Raw genomic sequence first — 6,987 nt, forward strand, 5'->3', positions numbered from 1 at the left:
ATTTATAAAATCTCAACGAATTTTAATAAATGTTGAAAAAAATTTTAAACACTTTAATCAGATTTTCTAAAATTTTTTTCAGTTTGCAATTTAGTAGCCGCATAAATTTTAGTGTAACCAAGTGCAAGTTTGAAGTACCTTGGACTAATTTTTTGTTCTTGCATTTTCTTTCATACAAAGTATTAAAATTTTGTTTGTTTATGAGCAACACCTTCCACAAAATAATTTACCAAAAATCAACGGAAAGTTCTAGCTATTTCAAATTTTCACTTTGAATTTAATGGGCTACGAAACTCCATACTCTGAATGTTTCTAAGAAATCTTATTAAAGAGCTCAAAATTTTGATGAACCTTTGTCGAATTTTGCTAATTTTGTACAAAGTTTGAAATTTTTACTTACATACATGGTCTCTGTTAGATAACGAGCATGCTTTCATAAAAAACGAATAAACATTAAATACTCGTCAAAGAATGCTAATATGTCTCTTAGCTATTAATATTTTCGCCACTCAGTATTATCTATACTAATATATATATTATATATTTTGAAAGCCGTTTTTTTAGTGCTCGCAAAGCTCGAGAACGGCTGAACCGATTTTTTTGTAAATTTCAGACACCTGCCGCGTGTGTCCCAAGGATGGTTTTAGGTTCAAAAAAATCCTATATGTAAAGGGGTAGTCGCACCTCAAATACAAAATGAATTTTTTTATACTCCATTTCTCTGGAAGTATTCATGGTATAATTCTGGAACTTACTACGGAGGTATACGAAATCAACCGCACACTCTTGAAGAAAACTTGGAGCTATTGGAAAAGGGGGCAGGCACCTCCCACTCAAACCGAATTTTTATACTGGATCTTTGTATGGAGATATGTATGTATATGAAAAGGGGGCGTGAGGCCTACAAACGTACCGACTTTTAGCTATCTTTTTGTGTATTTATAATTCTTCTGTAGGTGTGTTTGTGAGTGAAATCCTCCTAAATGGTTGTACGGATTTTAACGAAATTTTGTGTGTGTGTTTGGGTGGGTCTCCAGATGGTTTTGTTTCACAATTTAATCCGCCAGTTGGCGTTGTAGTTGAGTTATTACTAATAATCTTATTTATGATCCAATTTGGCTAATGTTTTAAATATATATTGGTAATGGTAAGAGCAATACTGTTGTAAAAACTTGCTACCAAGTGGCGCTGGAGTTGAGTTATTACTAAAAATAGCCGTGAAGGTCAGATTAAATAGACATGTTGCACCATTGAGTACATCGAACTCTCCTGTGTTACGATTGGCCCAATGGATGTGATTTTCCAATATTATTATGCGTTCTAGCTTTTAAAGTATTTCGTCTGAAATAAGTATATGTATATGGCATTTCTGTAGAACAATGATTCGCACCCATTTTGAAATTGCCACCAACTATATTGTAAAGCTTCTAGGACATTCACTATAGAACCAGGTGGTTGTTGCCGCCAGGGAGTGAAGAGGAAACAATTCTTCAAATTTATTTCGTTTTGCGAATAACCGTGCTATGAAATGCTACACATTTGGAGAATTTCAAGAACTCCTTCGCCGATATTCCACTTTCCTTAAGACAGTCAAAGCGGCAAATGACCACCAAACCATAATCATAGCAAATAAATGTGCCAATGAAAATCGTATACGTGAATTGATGATAAAAATGTTGGACCAAAAGGTTTCATTAAAAAAAAAAAATTGGGCGGGACGAAGTAAGTATAAACGTGGTCAAAGTATCTAAAAATCTCCCACTTAGGCTTAAATTAAGGTTTGGACTTTCAACTACAATCTCTGAAAATACCATGCCTGGACCTGACCTTAACAGTACTGTCGTTTACCCCGAAGGACGAGCGTCTAGCCACAATCCGCTTCAAAGCGAGATTCTTCAACATCTCGCTCATCTGCGCCCATGCCCCGACGACTTGCCATGCTTGGCGACTTAAACGCCAGGGTGGGCAAGGAAGGGATCTTTAGAACCATCGTCGGGAAATTCACAATTCTACAGAGAAAGTACAAATTTGAGATCGATTTTAAGCGGTCGTTATTCATTTGCCCACATACATACATATATTACCCTTCATATCAATTCAGGTATATTACATGCGCCCAACGCTTTTCATTTTCAATCTCATAAATTGTTTGTAATGAGTTTTGCTAAAATTTCAGAGTCAAAAGTTATCAAAACAAATTCTATGGGACTGAGAATTATTATTTTCTACTTTTTAGTCCATTTATAAAATATTTGTATATTAAAAAGTTTTTTTATATGATTTATTTTCTACTTTTTAGTCTTGTCTGTACAAAATTTTGCAATAGATATTAAAATAATTCAACGATATTAATAGACTGGTGCACACACATGCACATACATATGTATATACATACATACAAGCAACAATTAATTTCAATTAAAGAAATGGCGTGTCGTCAATTTCCGCTGTAGCCTACGTAGTGCATAGGGCGACATCTACCTCACGAACCAACGAGGTTGATATCTAGAATTTATAAGAACTTTGCAAAGCAATAGTTTTTTAGCTGTTTGGTTACACAATATTGAAAGTGACTGGATGTTGTGTACATTGCAAGTCTCTGGACACACAACATTGCAAGTGGATAACAGCGTTGTAAAAAACGATGCCACCTACAGGGCCACGCTGCGAGCGGGCGCAACGCGCGCTATGTGGGATCGCTATAGGGAACTGAAGAGGGAAGCGAGACGTATTTGCCGCAATAAGAAGAGAGAGACCGAAATACGCGAATGCGAAGAACTTGAAACGTCACTGTTGACAGTTATAATTTCGAGAAAGTAGAGAATTTCGTTTACTTGGGAACCAGTAGTTCGTTTCTGTAACTCTTCTCTACCGATTATTTCTCTACTGGTAGAGCATATACGCCATTCTCCACTACTCATTATCAGTAGCTTGGCATTTCCAATTGGCGTCAGTTGGCAAAGAAGAGAAACGACTGGCGTGCTTTTTTCCATGATAAAAATATAGTAAGGTAGAACCGCTAAGACGCACTTTTAAAATTCTTGATGTTTCCAAGCAATTTAATTTTTAAATTAACTCGCAAACTCACACACATATTTTCATGTTCGATTTCAAGCAACAACAATTTTAAACAATTTCAATTTTTTATTTTCGATTTTATATGATTTTAAAATGCTGGCAAACTTCAAAAAAGTCATGGCCGACAAATTGAAAGAACGGCTCTACCTTGCCATTCTTTTATCATCGTCTTTGTTATTGATGCATTGATGCTGCAAAAAATTTCCTTACTGAAGTAAATGAAATGAGCGAGCACCCTGAACCCTGGTTTAGTTCCATTTTTTAACAGTAAAATCAAATAGCGTAATTGACCTTAAACAAAATTTTACATCATTCTGTCAACTTTACATAATGCAGAAAACCTAAGAATTGTAATAAAATATGATATATTGAACCACACTCCAAAATCTTTTACAACAGACGCCCCTGATCTACACAAATCAGTTTGATTGGATTTTTTTTTTGATTTTGTTTATACTTTACTTTTTGATGTGTCAAAATTTCAAGTGAAAAGAATATGGCTGCATTTTCTTTATTCATTCTGAACGTTTGGAATAAACTTTTTTGTTTACTTATTCTTTAGAACGTTCCTGAAGATATGTTAACGTATAAGTATTTCAAACGCATTCTGTTTATTCCGGCTGTGAAATGGGATTATCTGGAATGTATAAAGAAACGTAGCCTATGTGTTGCTGGAAAAATTTCGCCGCTGTGAATAGAATACTAACCTTAAGACTTTGTTGCTTTTTACATTTTTCATAAAATTTATATTACCACCACTGATTCTTCAGATACGAACTTTTGGATGTACATAAGTCTTCCATCTTAGTTGTTAAGGTCAAAATTTGTTTTCTCTATTTGATTATCATAAATCAAAATTCATAGTGAATTTTCACAGTGAATTTTCGAAAAACGACTATTAACGACTGGTCATGAAAGGTATAAAGCCTTCGGCATAGTCGAATAAAACGCTGTTCTTACTTGTTTTTATTTTCCTTTAATATGAAAATGTATAGAGGGGAAGAAATAATTTTTGAATTAAATTGCAGGAGACACTGGAAGTATTTTTTAATTGAAATATCTAAAGGCCAGTTACTAAAATAAAACCCGATAAAACCACAAAACATTCCAAGAATAGCATCCACAAAAAAAGTATGTGAATCTAATGGTGTTTTCGTTTCTACCAAAAAATGTCGCATCTTGATTCCCCTTTTCCCTTTTCGTATTTGATTCTAAACTAAGGGCAAACTGTTAGACAATTTTGTGTTCGTTTCTTAAAATTTAAAACTCTTGTAAGATAAAAAAGGCACACTTGCTGCCCTTGGAAGCTTTGTCAGGGGAGATGGTTGCCTCGAAAATCAGATGATTGCTTAAAATGATAATACATATTATGAAATGCGGAGCTGGACAATTACAAGAAGGCAGAAACATGCCCTCTTACAGGGTTGAGTGTAATATCCAACATATTTTGCACGTGCAAAGGCAACATTTTTTGGTAGAAACGAAATCACAATATGGTTTTGATATGCGATGGAGGCGTTAAATTTATATGTTTTGCTCAAATGTCACATGGCTTTTGTAATTTTCGCAATCACAGTTACAATAAAAATGCGGATTGTATATTTATCGTTTTTTTTTTATTACATACCAACTAACGCAACTAACATTGCACGCGCATCTTTTCGCTTTGAAGTGTGGAAAAATTTTAAATTAGAAAAGTTTTCCCGCTCACGCACACACATATAACTATATATGTACATACATAGCACGCACAAAACTTCCAAGCGTCGCCAAAAATTTCAAAGAAAAATAAGCTCGAGCAATGGCAATCGCATTGAGAGACAATCGTAAGGAAGGCAAATAAAGCAGCAAAGGACAAAAAACAAATCTGTAATGCGTCTTTATATACCATTTCGCATATGGGCAAATACGAGAAAAAATCAAGCAAAAAAGAAGAAACTGCAAACAATTCAAATTCTCCCACTTTTTTATGAAAAATGGCATAGTATAATATACATACATATACTTATTTCATATTTCTTTTTACACCTATTTGATAAATCTGATTTGCCGCTGTTACTTCCTTAATCGAAACTCTAAATGGTCTTGGTTTAAGCACTATAACTTTCATTAGATTAGATCCAGAACATCTCAGCGGCAAAAGAGTAAATCGGCAACGTAACTTCCCGAACGATCATATACAATTATATTAAAGGTTATACCTTTATTTTGCTTTTGGGATACATTTTTGTAACTATTATTTTCTCTTCAAGATATTCTTGTATATTTTGTTGGCCATATCAAAATCAAATTTCCACAATTTTCTTTTAATAAATGCTTAAATCTTCCCTTATACTACGAAATATTTCTAAATTATATATTTTTGCCAACAAAAAAAAAATTACAAGAAATGTCCGAACGCTGGGATTTGCCCAAATATATGTATGTACAGTGACTCAAACAAATGACAACGTGTTGATTTTTTTCTAAATATTCGTAATGTTTTTCGAGCAAATTTTTTTTATTATTTTTCTATAAAAATACTGTTCATGCTTAAACCAAAACCATATAACCACTGTTTCAAACTTTATTCAAAATTTAGGAAAATTCAACAAATTTTGATCAAAATTTCAACTTTTTAGTCTGAATATTTAGAACATTTTAGTCTAATGAAGTGCAAGTTTCAAACGGCTTAAAAATCCCGTTGATTTTGGAGATTTTCTTGTTACGAATTTTCGTACATTTTTTCCATGTAAGCATGAATTTCTTATGAAAAAATGCTGGAGACCGTAGGCAATAAAATTTCAAAAAATCAACGTCAGTTTTTGTAAATTGCAACTATATATAAAAAAACGCAAAAGCAGACTCCAAACAAAAATTCTCAAAAAACCTACGAATATTAAAACAAAAATCAACACGTGGCCATTTGTTTGAGTCACTGTATATGTACATACTATATATACATATGTGCACGTGCACGACGACCCTGAAGGGAGGGGTAGCATACATCAGAAACTTAATAAAAGCTCCGGCATTTCCGTCGTTTGTGACAATACCAATAACAATGATGCTGACAACTTGCAGCAGCAGCAACTACACAAAATTACTCATACGCACCGTACCACACGGACAGTGGAACGTTTATACACATATGTATATGACTATGTACATATCGTCGTTTAAAGTGTAAAACCGCGTATCGTCATTCTACAAAACCGCGTAACTCACATTTGCTGCCAAAAATTGGATTTGCTCGCACAAGCTCTTGACTCAATCCTTATCCATCCGTCCTGAAGTATACTAGCCAGAAACGTGATTGCTTTATAAAAAAGAGAACCAAAATATCAATCAAAATACGAGTGTTTTTACTCTCTAGAAAATAATTTATGCAACCTCACATACGAGGTTTTGCATTATCTTGATACGCGGTTTTGCATTTTGTTGATACGCGGTTTTGTATTTTAAATGACGATATGTATATTATTTTGTTAGAAATTTCAAGACCCTTTTATTGGCTTCCCCTAATTTCATTCCTTTTTATGAGAAATATTATTGCCTATTTTTATGGATTTTTATACCCGAGCGCACTTGTGCACAAGGGTATTATAACTTTGTTCACATAAAGGTTGTTTGTAACAGGCAAAACGAATCGAGATAGATATAGACAAATGTATACATAAATGATCAGAATGAAAAGAGAAACCGATTAAGCGGTGACTGTCTGTCCGTCCGTCCGTCCGTCCGTCCGTCCGTCCGTCTGTGCACACGATAACTCGAGTAAAAGTGCACTTCTTTCTGCCGTAGGACGGATGGTATTGAAAATGGGCAAAATCGGACAATAACCACGCCTACCTCCCATGTAACGGTAATTTTCAGAAATACGAAAACTGCGATATTTTAGTAACTACTGAAGATAATTCACTCAAAATT

The sequence above is a fragment of the Rhagoletis zephyria genome, unplaced genomic scaffold (genome assembly GCF_001687245.7).
Source record: "Rhagoletis zephyria isolate East Lansing unplaced genomic scaffold, Rhagoletis_zephyria_1.1 Rzeph_scaffold_03113, whole genome shotgun sequence".
NCBI lineage: Eukaryota > Metazoa > Arthropoda > Insecta > Diptera > Tephritidae > Rhagoletis > Rhagoletis zephyria.